Consider the following 21,473-nt stretch of genomic DNA (forward strand, 5'->3'; position numbering starts at 1 on the left):
TCAGCGAAAACAGGGCATGAAGTGCTTTAAATCAGAGCTTCATTCCTCGGAATAAGGAGGATCGTCCCTCTCTGGTCAAAAGTCACAGATGGCAGATGTTCAGTTTTATCCCCTTTGGCCACTGGCAATGGCAGATTCAGAGCTGCGACAAAGCGTTAAGGCTCCGCACCAGCTCTTAGCTCTGGGAAATACTGGCTGTCTGCTCTCATTCATTCTCTCGAAGCAATCTTTAATCTTCCCAAAGTCCCCTTCAGGCTCTCTGTTCCAAGGCCGCAGCTAGAAGAATGGCTTCACACAAAACTCAGAGCACAGTGCAACCTCAAGGCACTGAGTGAAAAAGTGAACACAACAAATGTAATAATAGTCATAAAATTTAAAAAAAAATCAATTTACCACAAAATCGAAGTGGTTACCAAAATCCCCACCCACTGAGCCATTTGTTCTATCCATTCCTCTGAACACCGAAGCCAAAGTCCTGTGCTTCCTTCCTTCATCTTTCTTCCTTCTTCACTGAACTCTTACTGCGACAGAAGCATCAGCCTTGGACTCATCAAGCTGCTGGGTCTGCAGCAGGTCATGCACTGTACAATAGCTGGCAATTCCCATCCATTTCACCTACCTCCATCCTGCTGATAGCCAGTCTGTGATGGAGTTCATGACCACGGTGCTCCAACCGCCTTTGTCTGAAGCTTGGAATGCCATGAATCAAGGCTTTCTGCCTACAACAAAAGGGAGAGGGCCTGTGAGGTCCAGGAGCATGAATTACAGAAGGCTCTTGTGCACACCCTGCACACTTTCCACACACTTACCTGAATAAGATCCTGCCATGAATATGGCTACTGACCTTAGATTTAAAAGCTAACTTGCTTTTCTTCCTTTTCTGACAAATGTAATCAAGGACTAAAGGAAAGCAGAAAGCAAGAGCTTGGAGAAATTTGCAAGCTGGCAGGTCCACAGGTGAAGGACCAAAACAGACCTGAACTGCTAACCAGACTCCTGGAGTCATCTGAGGAGAGACAGAATCATCAGAGATGACATTACTCACAGATCCCTCCTGATGCCTTACATAATTCATAGCAAACACTGGGACATGAAGACCAGAAGTCCCATGAGGAGGCATGTGGCATTGTTTTTGCTCATTAGGGTGAGTCACACAACACATGTTATTACATAAAGCGGGATGTCTCATTAATTACATCTGCCTGGGGGCTATAGTATACCAGTGCCTGGAAGAGCTCCGGGAGACTAAGTCCTTGTCCTCATCATTCCAGAAAGTCCTACAGTGCCTCTCTGCAGGAAGCCACCATCACTTCCACCCAGCTGCCAGCTGGGCTCTGGCTCCCAGCACCCTCACTATGGTTCTGCCTGTGGGTGCCAGTGTGCATCCCCCAGCGAGGTCCTTTTTCTGCCAAACTGCCCCCCCAAGGACATGGATCTCCTCATGCTCACCCATAGCAAGGCACAGAGAGGGAAGATCCACTCTGAGCCAAACTCGTGTCACTGCCATCCACGCTGAGAAAACAACAGGCTGAAGGAGGAGTTGTAATAAAATGGTGTTTGGAATAGGAGGCAGTGCTGCACTGTGGCTTCAAGGGAGAGGGGAAGCGGAGCATTGCAACAGCAACTGCCAGCATTTGCCCATGCAGACAGGTGGTGGCTGTGCCTGCCAGCTGCATCAGGGGCCTCAGGATCCACTCCTCCTAACACATCCGTGAGCATCCAGGAGGGCCAGCCCTGTTGGCACGGACAGCAGTGCAAAGGGGTGCAGTGCCATCCACTTCACCTCTGTCACCTGCAGGCCCCCAGATGAGTCTGAATGTTCAGTAAGTAAGAGAAGGTTGTCTCACAGCTCCCTCCTACCTCTTCAACAAGGAAAGCTGCTATAGGAGGCATACACCTCTTTGCCTCTCCGCAAACTCAGACTTTGAAAACCTAGGTCAGCCTATGGGAGCCCCCTGCGGTTCAGTTATAGGGGGTGGACTAAAACCCCCCAGATCCCTTGCAGCCCCCCCTTTGTGCCCTCCTACAGCACTGCAGGTGGGGCAGGATACTTGCACCCTGCAGTGATGTGAGACAGAGATCAGAGACAGGAAGGGGAATTCGATTTTGCTGTTTGGCACAAAAGAGGATCATAGAAATAAGTCAGAGGATCACTGAGATCCACACTAACGTGACCCTCCTGAGAAGTACTTGTGCTTGATTGCATCCAGACCACCAAAACACTGCTGCCAGCAGACAGTGCTCGTTGCCTCCACAGAAAATACAGGAGTTAGTGGTGGGGAGAAGGGAAAGGTCAGGGAACATCCTCACACAGCTCTCTAACGGTTAGTTCTTGTGACTATATCAATATGCAGTAGCAATGACAGGGACAGATGATCTGGAACTCCCTGCATTATTCATACACAGAGAAAAAGGAGGCAGCTATTGTGAGAAGTATCTGCTGGCGTATTTAATATACAAGGCTCTAAACCTCAATGCACTGCTGCAGATGATGCTGTATTGAAATGCAGCTAACCTATTGAGAAGTCCCACACTGAATAGAACAAGATATGTTTCCAAAGTTCAAACACTCCAACATACTCCAGGATTGGAAATAGGATATTAAGAACAGGTTGGGGAAAAGAAAAAAAAAAAAAAAGGTGGATCTGGGGAGAGGAAGAGGTGGATTTGGGAGCTCTACCAGCTCCCAGTTGTCCCAGTTAGGGCGTCAGCCCCCATGAGACACCCTTACCATCACACAAGCAAAAGCACTGCTGCACTTCTCACAAGTGGGAAGTGCTTCCTTACTCTCCTTTGAGCTCACAAGACACCACCCACTGGTGCCTGCCTTGCCCAAGATGAGCAGCTCACCCCAGCACTCCAAATGTCAGATTCTCATCCTGTCATTGCATGAAACAAAGTCTATACATAGCTCCAGTTTGCCTTCTGGAAGGGGCTTTCATCCTCCATCTCACGCTCAGTCTCATGACTAGGAAAACAAACAGTGAGATTCCTCTACAGCAACACAGCAGCAGAAGAAAGAACAGAGAGATCTTCCTCCTCCATGTACCCCCAAATAACCACACTGCTCTGGATCATGGCACAGCCCAATGAAAGTACAAGTAATGCACAGGCCGTGCCCCAAGTTCTGTAGTAACCAAATCACAGGGAAACTTTACCCTTAATTCTTCAGCATCCAGTGACTAAGAAACACATGTAAAAGCATGCTCTACTGTACACAGATACAAGGAGGCCAGGAGACACGAGTTTTCTCCTTTTCCTATGTTAGGGTTTAATAGAATTATATGGTCTTTAGTTTACCTTGCCATGCAGGCACATTAAGCATGGATTTCTCTAAAGCTGGAACATCACACGATACCCAAACAACCTTGTCATTGCAATTTTGCACATTTTTCCTCTTTTGTGTATCTGTGAGCTCTGACTGCAGTAAAATTTCATCTCAGCCCACTGCCATCTGGAGCAAGGTTTGGTCTCAGACATGAGCGTAATGGGAAAGGATATTTCTGGGGAGTGGTGGGAAGGTTAATCATGTGAATGCTTAAAGATGGTGATCTCTTTCAGTATCTCACTGTGACGCGTTGAATGATCTGGACCCATCAAGACAGAGTAACTGGAAAGACAGAAAGAGCTTTGAGATCTGATTGGTACTGGGGTCTACAAATCCTTAGTCATCACAGCAGGAAGATTTGCCCTAAATGATTTTCAGTTTGGAGTTACTCTGATTTATCCAGGAGACCGGAGTGACCTACACCACCTGCAGAGCATCAGAAGAAGACTCTCAGCCACTGCAGGGACTCTGCAGCTCCCAGCTCTGGGTCTGCTCACTCTCAAGGGACAAAGACAGATGGTGCTCAGATTTGCTCCAGATTACCTGTTAGGCTTCACAGGGAGCATCAAAACTTTAATTAGCAGGATTCAAAAGGAACATCAGAGGATGCCTTGCAACCTCCTGCCACCAAGAGAACAGGTAGCACCCACCCCTTTGCACTGCTTAGACATCACACCATCTTTCCACATTGCCTGTTGGATACAGGCTGGGTCACTCTCTGCTGCCATCAGCAGTGCATGGCACTTCCCTGAATGGCTCCAGCCCTCTGATAACATCCTTCACCCATTTTAGTGCTTATGCTCTTTCTGCCTTGCAATGTTGCTCCCCCAGCACTCCACAAGGCAGAGACCAGAGAGGAGAAGAGGAAGTGTGATGCTCAGACGTTTCTCAGACCTGTGTCAGGCAGCCTGTTTACTTCTGCTGGGCTTAGCTGGAGATGTTTGGATGCTTTTATACGATTTGACATCCACCCCCCAAATAACAGATCCTGCATCCCCAAAAAGGCCAGACAGACATATTATCTTCTGATGCTATTTCCAGCCTTGTCCGGCAGACACCGCTGGGGAAGAAGAGCAGCTGCAGCTGGGGCAGGTTTACAAGCTGTTACTGGGCTGCCCGTTCCAGGCGATGCCTGTCAGGTCTGCGTGAGCTGGGCTCCTGTAATCAGCCAAAGCTGTTGTTTGTTAGCCCCTCGCGGTCTCTTGACTTTTCATCTTGATTAAAGAGCACGCCAAACGGCAGGATTAGCAAGGCAGGCATCCCAATCCTTTTGCTGCTCCTGAAATCCAGTCGCCTGCCTACCGCACACGTGCTCATCCTCGGGGCTAACAATTAGTGGCACCAGCTGCTAGCCTGGATGCCAGGGCCAGGAGCTATTAGTGCACAGACCATTAGCTTTAAAAGGCATTTGGAACTTCTGAACGTATTAGGGTTCTTATGACTGACGGACAGTACAGCCATATGTGGCTCGCTGTTTTTTCTGTCAATATATTTCTCCAAAACAGTGTTGGGTTATTGGAACGATTTAGGTGGAGTACTTGGGAAGACGTCTTACCAAGAGGACTGAGTACTGCATGCAGTTGAGTAATTGTTACCTGCTTTAACTAACATCATTGGCACCCTTCTTCCAAGTCAGGAATGGCAATGGGTTGCTTGAATGCCTGGATATTGAGACTCTATTTTTAGCCATGCCATTTGCCCACCTAATGATTCCAGGGAAGCCATTTCAATTCTTTGTGCTTCAGCAACCCCATCTGTAAGATGGCATTGATGAGCCCATACCACAGGGCTTGGAGATCTATGCCTGCAAAACAATATAATAAAACTTCAGATTACCATTACTGTTTAAAGCTGAGGTGGGGAGGAAGCCCCATGGGTCTCTGCATAGTTTCCAGCAGTACCCTCATGGATTTTTCAAATCTTGCATTCCCACTTGCACGTCACTTGAGGCCAGTGACAAGAGAGAGAGATAGAGCTCCAGGCTGGTCGCTCTGCACCTTGTGGCAGTGGGTGCAGACACAAGGAGACCACTCAGCCCCCTGGCCATTACCCTCAACCCACAGGGATGAGCCAGGCTGCAGATGAGAGCGTTGACTCTAAACCAAGTTAAAAGCCAGACTGCCTTACCAGCCTCAGCCCACTGCAATCCAACCACAGAAAGATTTTCCCATTACTTTCCCAGCTTTTTGTCTAAAGCAGAGCTGGAATTTGGAGTTCAAACACAAGATCTCTTCAAAAGTCTTTAAAAGAGATTTTATAATGTGATGTTCTGATGAAATTTCCAGGCCTTCTTGTTTCATACAGCTGCCAAACTGCAGCAAAATTCTTTTATCACTTTTTTAAATGTTTGAATACAATATAATAATATAATCCATAGCTGGATTCTTGAAATGCATACATTACGTCAGTAACATACAAACTGGTCTTTTTATCTTGGGTCTACCAGATTTTCAGGCTCAGGACAGTTCTTCTGCCATTTGAAAGGGCTCTCCTCTTAGTTAGACACGCATGTCCCTCTACTTACCCAGATGGTTTCCTCCTCCAAGCTAGAATAATGTATTTAAATTTATCCAATGGCTTCCATGACTCAGATTTCCCATAGCTGGAAGGTTTCTAGCCGTCCTCTGCTCCACCTGCTCAGATGTTGAAGCAGCCCTCTCACTGGCTCACAACCTGCAATTCTGCACTTCATCAGTGAAGTGTGACTGCTGTCGGGGCAGGGAGAGGCTTTTAGCTATTTTAGTCTTTCATGAAGCAGTTCTAGAGCAGCTTCATGTTCACATAACCCAAGGTCTGAATCTTAGTCCCTGGCAGTCCTGGAGAGAGACCATAGCTTTTAGAGGTTTGTTTCTTCTGGAGAGGAAGAGTATGTCCTGAAAGCCATCATTTAGTGATAGGATAAGAGGTAATGGCTTTAAGTTGTGCCAGAGGAGGATCAGATAACATATTAGGGAAAATTTCTTCTCAGAAGGAGTGGTGCTGCACTGGCACAGGCTGCCCAGGGAGGTGGTAGAGTCACCATCCCTGGAGATATTCAAGAAACATGGAGATGTGGCACTGAGGGACATGATTAGTGGGCATAGTGGGATGAGTTGTATTTGGGGATCTTAGTGGTCTTTTCCAACCTTAATGATTCCATGATTTCAGCCTTCTGATTAGACCAATGGATAATCAAAATTTCATTCCATCCCAAGCCTCCATCCCCCAGATATTTCTCACTAAACCACTCATTCAGCAACTACAACACACAACAACTTTGCTGTCTACATAAACAGATAATTTTCTGGTTTGGACAACAGGACAGAAATGCAAATCCTTGTGTACTGGTGTTTTATCATTTGCCTCAATTTCTTTGAGACAACAGGCAGTGATTTCAAATAGCACGTCAGTGATCAAGACATCCTTCTTTACTGGTGCTCACTGGGACCTGAGATCCTATGCTACACAGACCATTTTGAAAATGCCACCTGGTGCGTTCCATCTCACAGGAGCCCTTCTGTAGACAACACATCTTTGGATAAAAGCATCCCAAATGATACTGACGTTCAAGAAATCCTTTGAGATTGCTGGCAGGCATGAGTGGTGGCTCATCATAGCCTGGAGCAGCTGAAAGCTGGAGAAGCAGCTGAGAAAGGATGTAGTGTTATGATCAGGCTCAGAGAGGCTCAGGCTAGAGAGGAACAAAGGCAAGAGGCTGCTTGGGCTTCAAAGCTGCTGGGTTAAGATGTTAGATTGATTTTATAAAACATATGTTGGAGTTTAAGAAGGGAGAAGAGTACTGAGCTACAGGGTTCTGTCCTGCCATCATTTTCCATGGGCTATCCCCAACCATTACAGAAGTCCCAGGACATTTGAAATCCCTGTTCTGGTTCAACCCAGACTCCACAGGGCACCGAACACACAAAATTCAAGCAAGAACCTGCTTAAGAGAAGAAAGAACGATGACCAGCAAAGTCTTTGCCTCAGTGGCCCAACAACACTCACAGTATGGCACAGATCACTGCAACCAGGCAGGCTGTATCAGCCACTTTCTGAAACATCAACAAGCTAGGTGGTGTCTCGGAGCAGGAACACAAATGAAAGATAAATGCATGTTGGAAAACTAAGCCTCTTGTCATAAAAGACAACATAGGGAAAGAAGATTGGCAAGGGCAAACAGTCAAGCAGTTAATTACAGAGTAAATTAACTCTCCAACCATGTACATAATCAGACAGGAAACATTATAAGCTTAAGCCAGCAGTTTCAGTAACAAGATTTTGACAAAATTCCCATTTATCATCCCAGGGCTTAGGCAGTGAAGTTCTGCTTGAATGTCTCAAAATGGAACTGTAGTCCTCTACAACATTGTCACCAAAGCCCTCGCACTTAACTGGGTTTTGAGGAACGGACATTGAGCCAAATGCAGGAGGGCAATAACAAAATAACACCTTCAAAATCACAGCTAATTGTCAGAAGTATTTCACAGCAGGGCCCTGGGTCCTTCCTTCAGCGCAGAACAGTGGGGTGTTCTGGCCATGGATCAGGACTCTAAAGGGAAGACGACGCTGGTGCATAAGACCCTGATGTCATTTGTCACAAAACCTTGAAACAAACAAGGACTTAACTTTTCCATGGTAAATCGTTTCACAATTTGAGATATCCAGGGCCAGATTTGTAGATGTGAACGTAGCAAAGGCCGTGAAAATCAGCTAGAGAGATGACTGCTGTAAACAAATAAATAATCAGCCTCATCAATTTTCAAGTTCAGAAAAAGAAACCTCAGTGGAAATTTTTCACAGCTCTTCTGTGCCTCAGTTCTCCGACTGGAAAACAAGAGGATGTATGATGCTTCTGGGTCATTAAATAAAATAAAATCATGACCACAAAGCTCAGGCACCACAGAGAAGCACAGTTAGGGAGCAGTTAGGAATCTGAATCCCACACAGTGTCTGTGAAGGACCCAGAAGAACAGGGAGAAATTTGGCCCACAAAGCAAAACACTGCTTGTTGCCACCAGGCACACACATAACCGGCTGGGTCAAAATATACTTACATACTGTCTGTTAGACAGACATGGAATGAAGTGGGGAAAATGAAACATTGGTCAGGAGCTTACCCCAGAGCACCTGATCCCTGCTGGGTGTGAGGAGCTGGTGCTGATGTGGGGTCAGCATTATTCCTCCCTGGGGCTGGAGCTTCCATCTTCACCTGCAGCATGCTGGGTGCCAGCTGACAACGAGCTGCCTGATGGAGAAAGGACAATCAGCACGTGGCACCAGGCTCAGAACCACAGCAAGGGCGCACCCAGAAAAGCCCCAGAGGATGGGAAACATGTCTGCAGCCCTCTGGTGCACTGTGAATATGGGTTGTTTTTCCACAGCAGCAGCAGCAGCAGCAAAAGAACCAAATAAAATCATTTTTTATTAGTTGAGCGCAGCCCGAGGACAAGTGTGCGGTTTTTGTCAGCCTGCCTGAGGAACATTTAAGGCTTTCAATATCAATGTGTCATTTCTGAAAACAGCCCATCACAGGGGTGAGTTATCCAAACAAGCCTTCATGGCTGTTATCAGTGTCTCAGTGCATTTCTCCGTCCCCACAGCTGCTCCCTAGGCTGCTGGCTCTGGCTGCAGGCTGCTGGCTGCAAGTGCTGGGACCACCTCAGCAATGGCAATCCTATGGTTGCTGCTAATGGAATGAGTCTGCACACACTGCCCCAAGAGCTGCCTGCCCAAGTAATCCTTCCTCCCAGACATCAAAGCACAGCAGGTTGGGGATACCAGAAGACAAAGCCCTGTGGCCCAAAAAAGCTATAGTGGGTCAATGCCAAGAGATTGCTCTTAGGAATATGAAGCAGCAGCTCTGGGGCTTGGAACTGTATGGTTTGGCACTACCAGCTGTTCCTTTTTTTGGTTGTTGTTGAAGCTTTTTATGTCTTATAAAGGAATTTTACCTGGATTCACTCTTAAGCTGTGGTCATCTACCTCCTTTAGAAATTGTAATCGGACTTTAACCAATTTGCCAAGGCCAAAATAGCTTCCTGTATCTTGAATACAGGCATTTCACCAAGTAATCCAACGACTGCTCTATTTCTCTGTTGAGAGAAAAGGTTTTTATAACACTACGGATTTTGCTGGCTTTTAATAACAGCTTAAGATCAGATTTGGCTCAGTCTCCCACACTTGTACTTGGTGTTTTTCAAGAATCAGCAGGGATCAGAGCACAAGGGCTGAGAATGTGGCTGCAGGACATGCAAGGTTCAGGGCAGGATGCCCAGGGTGCCTTGTGCTCCCATCTAACCCCCTGCTAGAGGCTGTTCTGTCGATCAAGCCACCACACAAGAGACCACAGTCCCTGGTGTCAGCAGCACTAAGAATACCAGCCTCATCAAAAGCTGCACTTCCTCCAGCCCCACCTGAACGTTTCCTGGAATTATTCACGAACCAGCTGACAGCTTTGTCTCAGAGACCAGGAGCAGCATACTGGAACTTCACAACTTCTCTGTAATGAGTTTGGCAAAGCAGGTAATGGCGTGCTTGTCCTGCAGGTTCCATTTGTCTGCACCCGTCCCTGGCAGGCTGATCCAGCTCTGTTCTCTGAAGTGGCCGCATGCCAGCACCATCCATCTCTTGCTGTCTTCTGGGATGCGCAGGCCAGGTTCCTAATAGATGTGCCCTGAACAGATCCCATAGGCACCAGGCAGAGAGAGGGATGCTGCTGAAGGATGAGTGAGCACCGCCTGTAAATGCCGATCTTCCTGAGGTGGAGGGATGGAGAGGCATGAGATCACCACGGCAGGCACGGACACAGAGAGAGGAAAGAGAGATGTTAACGAGCTGTGTATTTAATCCCAAAATATTCTTCATCTCTTAAAATAACAGCTGGGAAGGAAGTCCACGCTGCCCAACGGGCAAAGCTTGGCAGGGTTCAGACTTGTACATAGGCAGGATGCAGGAAGGCACGAGCGACAGAATGACAGAGGTGGCCAGAACAATTCTTCATTAAAACCCAGTGAATTAACGAGTTATCGAGGCCTTTCATATCGATCAGCCCAGAAATGCTATTTGGGTATGCTTTCAAAATGCTTGCATTTAAACTTCTTTTTTATATCTGGGATTTGTGATCAGAGATCTGTTGTCATCATTAGATTCTACAGCTTCAAAATGTTTTTGTTTGTTTGTTTGTTTTTAATCTGTTCTTCTTTGCTTCTATTCCTATCAGCAAAACAGAAAACACAACAAAAAAAACCCAAAGCTTTTCTGAAAATTGAGATTTCAGGACCTTTTGCAAGGAGGGCAGAAAAATGAACAAGAAATCAACTTTAAAAGGAAAAATATAAATAAAACCAATGAAACAGAAGATGAAAGAAAAAGAAAAAATCCAAATGGCTGGAATTAGTCTGATTTCCCCTGAACTTTCCCCAAATGGAGAATCTCCCCCAGAAGTCAAGCATGGAGCCTTATTTCACATTTTCCATAGTAACCTTTAGAGTTCAAAATGCTCATCTGCTCATCCCCCACATCCCCTCACAGCGGCGTTTGCAAATGACACAAACATTTGACTATGATCTGTGCTCTCCCTAACGCAGCCCAGCCCGTGCCCGCGCCTGCTAACAATTTTCTCTGGAGCAAGTTCAAGCACAATTTGCTCATGCTGGTATCTATCTGTCATCGGATGTGTCAGCCGAATCTTTTTCAGCTCGGGTAGGGAGGAAAGAGACAAAAGGTCACCTTCTACATACAGTGTGTTCTCCAGGAGGCACGGAAGAAAAGGAGAAGAACTGAGTTTTCATCTACCTGACAGGAATCAAATGTTTTTTCCCTTCTCCCCTTACATTTCATTCCACGCTTGCAGCACGTCTCAGTGTCTCTGATAGCAGATGGAGACGTTCAGGAGGGATGAAAATCCCTCCTGAGCCACTGGAGAGCCAAGAGGGTTAAAGTACACAGCAGCCTGAAAGGTTGCAATGTGTTCCATCAGCCTTTGGACCCTGACAGTACCTCAGCTCCCAAAGCCACGATTAGCACCGCAGTTATGTTTGGTTGATACAGCCACGGGGCTTTCAGGAGCTGTGGGTTCATGGCACTGCCCCAGCTGAAGTCACACCGTGCTGCTTGGACCTCATCCTCCCATGGGACATGCAAGCAAGATGACTTCAGGTGCAGTTCTGCACTGACAAGGGGTTAATGTAGAACAACACCTTTCTACTCCTACAGGCGCTCCTGACCGTGTCCCATCTTCCTGCTGCCTGCAAGCAAGAACACACGGATCTGTGAGCCTGTCCCATCATGCTGCAATCTGGCACTGCTTCCACCAAGTGTGCCAAGAGGGGATGTGCTCACTGGGGAGGGGGATTTCATGGCCAGACACTCCACTCTGGTATGGGCAGCAACCTGCAGCATCTCAACAGTGAGGAACATATGCTCTCAAAAAGGACAGTTTGGGTTGTAAGAACGAGAGATGCCAAGGCATCACCTCTGTTGAAAAAACATATCCTATCTTTACTGTAGTTAGGAATTGAAGGATTTTTGCCTTCTTAAACCCTTGATTATTATTTTTTTAATTAGCATTTCTGTATCTGACACGATCAAAAAGGATTCTGGGGAAAAAATATAAATGGAAGATCTATTTTTTTGTGAAAGAAGCTGTATGATTTCCAGCAGCAAGTCAGCAAGAGAGGAGATGTACAGGAAGGTAAGGAACAGAAGAGCTTGGAGATTTATTTCCCATTAGAGAGTGGCAGATGGAGAGGAAGGGGGCACAGCAAATAATCTGAGTTGCAGCCAAACTGAGGAAAGGCAAAAATCAAATCAAGACTGGATGAAAGTTTTCCAGTGAAATATTTCCCCCACAACCACCACTAAAAAAAGAGTTTTTTGCAAAACAGCATGCTCAGGGACAGCCCCACTTTCCACAAAGTTGTTATTATTTTTCAGTTAGCATTGAGTAACCAACCCAAAAAGGATTAGCACCACCAGAAAAAGAAGTCAGGTTGCAGCAGACTTATTTCCATAGAAGACGTGGGTGAAAGCAAAGCCTCATGTGCAATTCTTCCATCAATAAAATCTAATTTTCCAACCATTTTTAAGGCTGAAGTGGAAAAGAGATTTAAGGAAAAACATTCTCAGGAAAAGCAAGCTGGATGCTATTGACAGCAAACCTGCAGAAACTTTCCCCAATCTGGCTGCTGTTGTTACCTGCCCATCTCCCAAAGTCCCACTTGAAGGATAACCCTGTCCTAAGAGACAGCCTGCTATGTCTAGCAGGGACAGACTTCTCTGTCAAAAAATGCTTCTTTTTTTTTTCTTTCCCCAATCATATCTCTTCAGTTAATAAAAGGTTTTGCCTCTCCCTACAATCCTTGCCTTGCTCTGACATTCCTCACTAGCTACTAATATCCAAAATAGCCTTGCCAATTTTGGAGCAAGGCAGAGGTCTGGAGCACAAAACTGGTGTACCCAGGCTTGCAGAGGAATGTCTCTCAGAGGGACTGTGCACAAAACTGATTTTCATTAGCAGTAGAACAGGCTGACAGCACGGACCCCTTGCTCAGTCCCGCTCCAACCCCACATTTATTCTGCTGTGCCTCAAACCGTCCTGCCCAAGCATCTTGTCCTCCCTTATCACATCCCTGATACTCCTTTGCTGCCCTATTTGATCTTTTTGGAGTCACTAAAATAGGAAATATATGGGCAAACACCCACACAAGTGAAATCTAGTAAGACTAATTGGGGGGAAAAAAGCACTTCTTCACAAGGTGTTTGTTACCAGCACAGCAGCAGTGGGTGCAGGATGGACATTTTGCAGCACATCAGTGTGCAAAGACCTGAGCTCAGACTTCTAGCAGCAGCAAGAGCTGTGATGGAACTGCCTTGTAAGAACCACCTTAAGGTAATGAAGCAGTGGTAACGCCAAGCTGCCATTTGCCATGCAGCCAAACTAAGCTCCTTTCGGTCCTTCATAAATGCATCTTCTGAGCGCAAACTTCTCACACTAAAAGAGAGGAAATCATCCTTGCACTTTAGCAAGAGGAATGACTCAGATAGCCCCAGGCAACAAAGATCTGAGCCAATAAAGAACAACAGTATCTGACTGCCTTTGGAAAAGCATTTGCTGATATTTTTTCACATGTAACATTGCTTTAAGCTCCAAAAGACGCATGGGTTTATGGCAGCTCACTAGGAGGATGTTACTGTGATATTTCTTTCCAGCACATCTTCCTTGCATATTTTAGAGATGTGGGGCCAGCTGGGAGACAGGCTGTCCATGGGAGCCTCCACTGCAGTTCTCTAAGCAAAAAAGGAACCAAAAAATTGAAACATCATAGGGTGCAATCTGGGCCAAAGTCCATAGAAAAAAACTCCTGCTGCTTTCCATAGGCTCACACTGATTCTCTTATCACTATTCAAACATCCAGACAGGCTCAGAAAACCTTATCAGGATGGATTATGCTCATGCTGTCCATCATTCTGTCTACAGTTCCATCACCACAGTAAGAGGTCAGGTAAGGGCACAGGTCCTGCCAGCAGCTCTGCTCTGACAGGAAAGAGGTTGTGGCCTTTTGACCTTCTCTACCGACTACAAGATCAGGTGAAGGGCTTTCTCGTCTCATCTCCTGCTTACGTAGGATTTCTGACATTTCTTTCAGCATGAAGAGAGCACTGTAAAAAAGCTCTGTCTCACGAACATCACATTTTTTAATAAATGCATCCAAACTGATGAGATGATTCTCTCTACCCCACACACGAGAGCTCACCTCCCCTGCTCTATGACACATCTGCATGAGCTGCTGTGGTGTCCGGGGTGCAGGTCTCATCTGTGCCCCTCACCCATCAGCCCCACACTGGAGTGAGGCAGCCCAACCTGCTGCTCCTCCCAGCCCAGAGCAGCAGTTAGCCGGAGGGTGCCTCAGCCCTCCCTAAGCACCTTGCCCTGCCCTGTTCTCTTCTTCCAAAGATTGCGTGGAAGGGGCAAAGAGAGGGCCCAGCAAAGCTGTGAGTCATGCCTGGATGATTCCAAGAGCAGACAAACCATCTCCCAAAGAAACTGTCTCCTGCTTCCCTGACCTGACCCGTGACAGTTGCTCAAGCCAGTAAAAACAAGTACTTTGTTCGTCAGATAACTGTGTGACATCCACAGGGCCAGCAGTGCAAGTGCAGTTTGTCAAGGCCTTGGGTGCACCAGAGACCTGTGGCAGTGCACTACAGGGACTAAACCAAGCACAGTCCAAAGGAAAATTTACTGTGCCTCATGTCCTAACCTTTGTTGGTGTTAAACAGTGAAGTCATTGGTTGATTTTCATCATCATGACCAGGCAAAACTTAGCCCTATTTTCCCTCAGCAGTCATCTACTACTTTAGTCACAAAACCATGTAGCACTTACCATGATGGTTGTCCAGTTTACAGGTGTGGAATAACCCTCTGATTCTATACACACTTTCAGTGGAAGCCATTCTGTGTGTCAGCCCAGAAAGCAGGTTCTGAAAGTAGCAAATAAGTACAAACGGATCATGGAAAACACAGTACATGTGAGATATTTGCAACTCAAAGCAAGAAGACTCTATGAAGTCAAGAAAATATCTATTTAAATGAAGAATACTTCAATTTCTTTCTCCTCTGTAAATGTATGTTTTAATTATGTATTTTTAGAGCTTTATGCTTCAAACATCACCAGCGATTTTGTACGTTCCAGTATCTTTACATGCTGTTAAAGTTACATTTGTTCTTTCACTGATAATTAATACCTTATTCCATTAATATTCTTACATTCACTAAATAGGCATAAAATCTCTCATCTTCACAAAAAATGTTCTTTTAATGGTCTCTGAAGTTCTGCTGCAGGCAATGTTTTGCAGGTGTACAACAGAGTTGGGAAACAATTACAGAGAGCTGGGACTGCCAATGCTCTTTCTTTGGAAGAAAGGAGGATTCCAGCACTCCATCCGCAGTAACTTCTAAGGAAGAATGTTGCAGGAAAATAACTGAAGTTAGTGAGTTATATTGTAACATGAGTTTTGTCCTTAGGAATTTTGTTAGGAACTTGTAAAGGAAGCCAAAATCCCATGTTCCACCAGTTCACACTGGCCAGTGTGAGCCTTAAACTTTGCCTGCAGGTTTCACGCATCTGTAAGGCCGATTTCACAGAGTTTTACACATTTGGGGTGTAAGCAGTGTCTCTGTGGCATTGTTTTCCAAAGCAGAATTGCAAAATCTAGCTGAGCCTAATCTGCAGAAGAAATTCAGGTTTGAGCACACCAGCAAGGGGCAGAGGTACCTCAGAGCATTACCTACATAAGAAACAACTCAGAACTTTCCATGCAAAGAAAAAGGGGGATAAACTCGTGGGGTAAAATGTCACAAGCAAGGATACTACTTAAATCATAGAAATTACAAAAATAATCTATGTAACCTGCTTCTAGTTTAGCAGCTTGTGAGCTAGGAGTACTTAGTGATACAGAGAGAACCAAGTATGAAACCTTACAGGTTGTGCTAACAGAGACCATTTTGCAAGAGAGGACTTTCAAATTCTATTTAAGAAAAGAGGTGATACTGAAATCAGCTTCTTTGTGAAATGCAGCTTAGTATGAGTTTGACTAAATACCCTGCTCACTGCCAGTCAGCAGCTTCAGAGGTGTTCCTGCAATGTTTCCTTTGCTTAAGGCTTTCTTAGTTAAGGAAAGATAGAAAAGCAATGAGATAGAGGGCTTTTCATAAAGAAAAAGACAAGGCCTTGCCATGGAAGAGTTAGAATTAGCACGTCAAGATGTCCGTAGTAGACAATGTCTCTGATAGTTTTTCTGCTGGACTGCATTTGAATGTTTCACATCAAAAGTTCACTGCAAGCACAAGGTAGGATTGACTGAAGGGTGGTATAGTAGCAAAATCTTTACTTGTTCTAATTTCATGGCTAGATTTGTGTAAGAATGAGGACCATTCTGGGAAGCATCAGCACAAATAGGCTTATTTTGTTGTGTGTTTTTTTTTTTTTCTTGAGGCTTAAAACTTGACATATTCAATCAATTCTGCTGCTTCTGTTGCATTGTGGATTAGCTAATTGCAGAAGTGAAAATGTGTGCCTGATTTATTATGTATAGAGCTTTGGAAAATTACAAAAAGCAGAAACCTAGACAAGTCATCCAACTCCTCTCTAATGGCCTTTAGCAACAAGGAAATGAGACTAACTGTAGTAAAAATGCAAATAAAAACCACAACATATGAATTCAGGCCTCTGCCTTCATTGCAGAATTACAGAACCAATAAGAAATACTTCAGCTCAGGCAGTCCAAAAGTTTAAAACCAAAACAGGAGAACAAACTCCAGTTTTTCACATCTGTAGCCCTGGCAGCAAGGAAATGTTGCCAAATTCCTTATCACTTACATGGCCATTTATACCCCCCATCACTCCACACAGGCTCAAGCAGCCTCAGACAACAGTTTAGAGAACAAGCATTCAGAAATTAGAAGTTAGTCTTGTTTGAGAGACAGGAGGATCCTCTCCTAAAGTCTCTTCCATGATGACAGTATATAATTGTCAAGACCTAGAATCATAGAATTATTTTGAATTGGAAGGGACCTTCAAAGGCCATGTGATCCAACCCCCTGCAGTGCACAGGGATGCCCACAGCTCCATCAGTGCTCACAGCCCCATCCAGCCTGATCTTGGGTGTCTGCAGGGATGGGGCACCACCACCTCTCTGGGCAACCTGTGCCACTGCCTCATCACCTTCATCATCAAAAACTTTTTCCTTATATCTAACAAAAATCTCCCCTCATTTAGTCTGAAATCACTTCCCCTTGTCCTGTGACAGCAGACCCTGCTAAAGAGTCTCCCTTTCTTTCTTACAGCCCCTCTTTACATATTGGAAGGCCTCTATTGAAAGACCTGTTGAACTGAACTTGATCAAAACATAAACTGGAGTTTATGACCAGTCCAAAGTGCTCAGTGCTTCCTCCCAAACATTTCTCTTCCAGGTTCAGTGCCTGTCCTGCTCCAACACAGCAACAAGCCCTGCTCCATGGGCACTCCCATCACACTACAGAGCGGGGCTGAGCAGAAACTGCATGAGAAATTCTCTTTGGGAATGTTTCAGACACCAGATCTATTCAGGATAAAACATCAGAACTTGACGAGTTTGACTGTGATACAAGTTGATTTTGAGGAATCCATTACACAGCCATCAGCTTGTGACAACTCTTGGCTTTTAAAGACTGAAGCAGTGGCACAGAGGAGAATCTACATCTAGTTACCTAAGCTCAAATACCCTTCGTGGTGAAGCATCTGATAGCATAGTAAGCATAAGTTTAGTGCTATGAGAATGGATCTCAGACAAAAACAAAGCTTTCAATCACTGCATGTGCCTGTATGCATCAAATTTCTACACTGCTCTTTGCCAATTAATACTTTCAGACAAAGCACACTGAGGAGCAGCTTTAAATCTCATAGATTTTGTTTGCTCTCCTGCCCTGATAGACTTCATAGCATTTTAACACCACTTTACGTGTCCAAATATTTGCCTGGATAAATAGATTTAGAGTACTTTGAATAAGCTGAGCTTTCTCTCAGGAAGCTGGGTGAGTCAAATCAGAAAAGAAATATGTATCTTGGGAAAGATCAACAGCACAACTACAGACAGGAAAATGAATGCAGAAGTTGGCACTAAGTTGATCAGCGAGGGTAGAAATGCCCAACCTATGCAAAACGTGACTAATCTCTGGAGTCAAATAAAACTTGCCAAAGGATGCATTTTCCCAAGCTTTGTCATTGCAAAAACAATTTCTTTCTTAAAAATATGAAATATGTGCTTTTACTTCTTTTTAATGTGAAACATGTAGTTACACACAGTTAGAAAACCATAATGCTGGAAACACCTCTGGAATCATTGCATATATCTAAGGCGCAAGAAAAACAATATTGCTTACTCTTTTGTTACTGTGCTCTCAACAAAAGGAAGAAAAGGAATAAAATAACATAAGCAAGAGAGGGCTTGAGCTAATTTTGCATATCTCAGGACACAGGGTGTCCTCACATGCTTCAGAAATCCCAGTATAGATATAGTAGGTTACATAGATCAACTGCACGCATACAATTAGAGAAGCAAAAAGTGATATTTCCACCATTAAATATAGGTTGGAGACTTAATAAGGCACAAAGTGAGGGAAATTAGAAGCTTTTAAATTGAAGTTATTATGTGCTGAAACAACTGCCAGAAATTACATGCTAATGTCATTCTCCTGCTTTTATTCCTCTCTGGTTCAGCAGCAATCCACTCCCCTAAGTCTCTTCCTACATCTGCAACTGCTCCTGTCTCACAGATTTGTCTCCTCTCTCTCTTTTGACAAGGGACTGTCCCCCAGCAAAACACATCATCCTCCCCTCAAACACCCCAAGCCCAACAACTTCACCATGGATCCAGCAACCTTCTCTCCCTGCGATATCACAGCATTGAGCCCCTCCAGGACTTCTCCATGTCTGTGCCACAGCCCTGGCCATAATCTGAGACTTTTCTCCTACAGTAAACATCATGCTAGGAGGATGCGATTAGGCATTCAGGCTTTCTCAGCTTTGCCTTTCGTTTCTGTATATGGGAAGTAGTAAAATTCAATTAAGGTTATTGCTTTTTTTTTCCTCCTTCCTGATTTGCTTCGGTTAAAAGTAAACAAGTCCAATACTGGCCAAGTGGAAACTCGTGGCAACTTCCATTCCTGCCTCTAGGAACACAAAGAAGAATAAAAGAAACAAACTTCCAAGGTGAAGGACTGCCTGGGAACAGGGCTGTTAGCAGCTGGGAACTACCCAGAATTAATTATGATGTTCTGTAGCCCACTTACAAGCACACTGCGCTCTCCTTAGCTGCGCTGTCCCGCATCCCCTCTGCAGCCACAGGTTACTCTGGCTCTGCTGTCTCTAAGAATGGCTGATGTTCACCAGTCTCCAAAATCAGACAGTGGCAGAGGTTTAATCACACTGATAACAATAAGCACAAAAATGGTATTATTTGAGGTGAAGCGCCTGCGGAGAGAGGAGAAAATTATACAAAGATTTACAGGGAACACAGGACTGAGGCGAAAAGCGGAAAGCCAGAAGTTCTCAGGCAATTATGGGTGACTTTCCTGGCAATCAAGACTTGCAAATCAAGTCCACCTCCTGCCCTGGTGGCTGATTGCCAGGAACAAGTTAATTAACCATCACTAACAAACTCACGTCTAGTCTAGACTTTAACAACTCCACTGATGCTGGCCCCACCGCCTCTTGGCAGCTTCCCCTGCCCAACCTCCTGCAGGCCTGGAAGCCAAATTCATCCTTGGGGAAAGTCTATTTCTTTAGCTTGCACCAGGAATGATTGCAGCCCAGTAAGTACGCCTTGGCAACCTCCCCGTAACCTAAATCATCACATCTTTCTTTTCCTCCTTCCTCTCCTTAATACGATCTTTCCATCTTCCTCCAATCACCTTCACGCCAAACACAGCCAGCATCTCTTCTCTTGCAGCTGATACTTACAGGCATTTATTTTACATGTTGCTTTTTCTAGTTCATGGGTCTTACTTTAAAATTATAATTTGCAAAATAGTCTAATTCTCCAAATGGCGCTGAGCTGACTGAAATAATTACCTTACTTGTTTTAGGCCTCTGCTGGAGTCCAAAATTATACACTTGGAAAATTACGATTGTTTTATCTTTTTTTTTTTTTTTTCATTTTCACAAGATGTGTGAAAGACAGGTTTTTATAAAGGACATAAAACTAGCCAAAACTATAATTATTACAGGCAGAAAAGAATCCAGAGAAAAGATGATTTTATGATTAAAGCACTGAATTAGAAATTCAGAAATTTAGCTTCTCTTTGTAGCTCTGCCAAAATCTCTCTCTCTAACCTTTGCCAAGTGAGTTAACTCCCTTGTGCCTCAAAGAAAACACCTTGCAACTTCCTTGTTTTATGATAGCTGCTGTGAAAACACATTCATTCACCCCTGCAAGATGTTCAAATACACCAACAATCAGAAAACCACAAGAATTGGGATGGTTTCAGTCATCTGACTGCGTTTAATCACTTCCCGTTAAAAGCATATTGCATTTTTGATCACGAGCACATCAGCATCATTCTTGAGAAACAAATGCCACACTAAAGGAAAAGAAAGACTAAACACACCTATTCTTAACAGAAAATATTTTGCAAAAAAGTACAGCAAATACCTAAATGTAGATGTGAAGCTTAACATCCGCCCATCACCTTGTCCTCAGCACAGGGATCAGCTTAGGTCTCTTATAATTGACCAAAAATGTCAATTCATATTCCACTGGAGTTGTACCAACACAGGAGCAATTACAGAAGCTTCCACACTTGCATCTTGATAATGAAGAAAAAAAAAAAAATAAAAAAATAAAAAGAAAAGAAAAAAAAAAAGTTAACTAAAGAGATGCAGGTAATTTTCAAACTAACCTTAAAAACAGGTTGCCAGACGTGCTGGGGCATTCGCTGTGCATGGTTCTGGGATGCAATGTAGACACTCAACTTTCAGAGCGAATTCCATTTAAAAACTCTTAGACCGGGGAGTGAATGAAACGATGACATGGGACCGGACTGCATCCATCTGTGTGAAGGGACCCCCAACCCAGCCAAGGCAAGCTCATGGGGGTCTCATCTCTTCTCCTCCTCCCAGAACACCAGGGCCTAGGGATGGTGCTGTATCAGCCAATCCTCCCTGTCTTTTTCATTGCTTTAATAAATTAAGCCAAGCAACAATAGGGATGAGGGAAAGCAGGACAATGTGGTAAATGTAGCAGAAAGAAATTTGAATTGTAATGAGGAGAGCTAATCAGAAAAAGAATGGACTATAGAAAAAGCACTAATGAGTTTCTAAATAAATTCAAAAGGTTAATATTGTTCTATCTAACAAATACGAGAAGAATCCTAATGTGAAATGAAAGGCCTCACTCCAGTGCCCCCGTGGCCACATGTTACAGAAACATCCAACCCCACTGCCAACACCTGGCTGGCCACTGCTGCTCCTGCTGCCCACCACAGGCTGCCTGGGCTTCCAACCAGACTCACGTCTTGGTCTCTTTGTTTCTGTACTTGAAATATCCCAGTCAAAGTCCAATACGTCAATGGACAAACTCTCTTTGACGCGGAGGGATCGCATCAGGTTTTTGTGGCAGGTTTATGTTAGCA

General features: G+C 44.7%; 1 long non-coding RNA gene across 4 annotated transcripts in view; it reads right to left on the minus strand.

Moving 5' to 3' along the window:
* Positions 1-21,473, minus strand: part of LOC116217380 — a 36,742-nt gene that overhangs the window by 6,951 nt on the left and 8,318 nt on the right. For 2 of the 4 annotated variants that reach the window (XR_004161849.1, XR_004161846.1), the window contains exons 4-9: positions 20,495-20,648; positions 19,134-19,269; positions 14,689-14,785; positions 9,721-10,062; positions 8,425-8,552; positions 620-719 (exon numbers count right to left, since the gene is read on the minus strand). This is a non-coding gene — a long non-coding RNA (uncharacterized LOC116217380). Of the gene's footprint in view, positions 1-619; positions 720-8,424; positions 8,553-9,258; positions 9,400-9,720; positions 10,063-11,139; positions 11,252-14,688; positions 14,786-19,133; positions 19,270-20,494; positions 20,649-21,473 lie in introns of those variants that run through there. The other 2 variants (XR_004161847.1, XR_004161848.1) reach the window with 2 other exon arrangements.

The sequence above is a fragment of the Meleagris gallopavo genome, chromosome 22 (genome assembly GCF_000146605.3).
Source record: "Meleagris gallopavo isolate NT-WF06-2002-E0010 breed Aviagen turkey brand Nicholas breeding stock chromosome 22, Turkey_5.1, whole genome shotgun sequence".
Classification (NCBI taxonomy): Eukaryota; Metazoa; Chordata; class Aves; order Galliformes; family Phasianidae; genus Meleagris; species Meleagris gallopavo.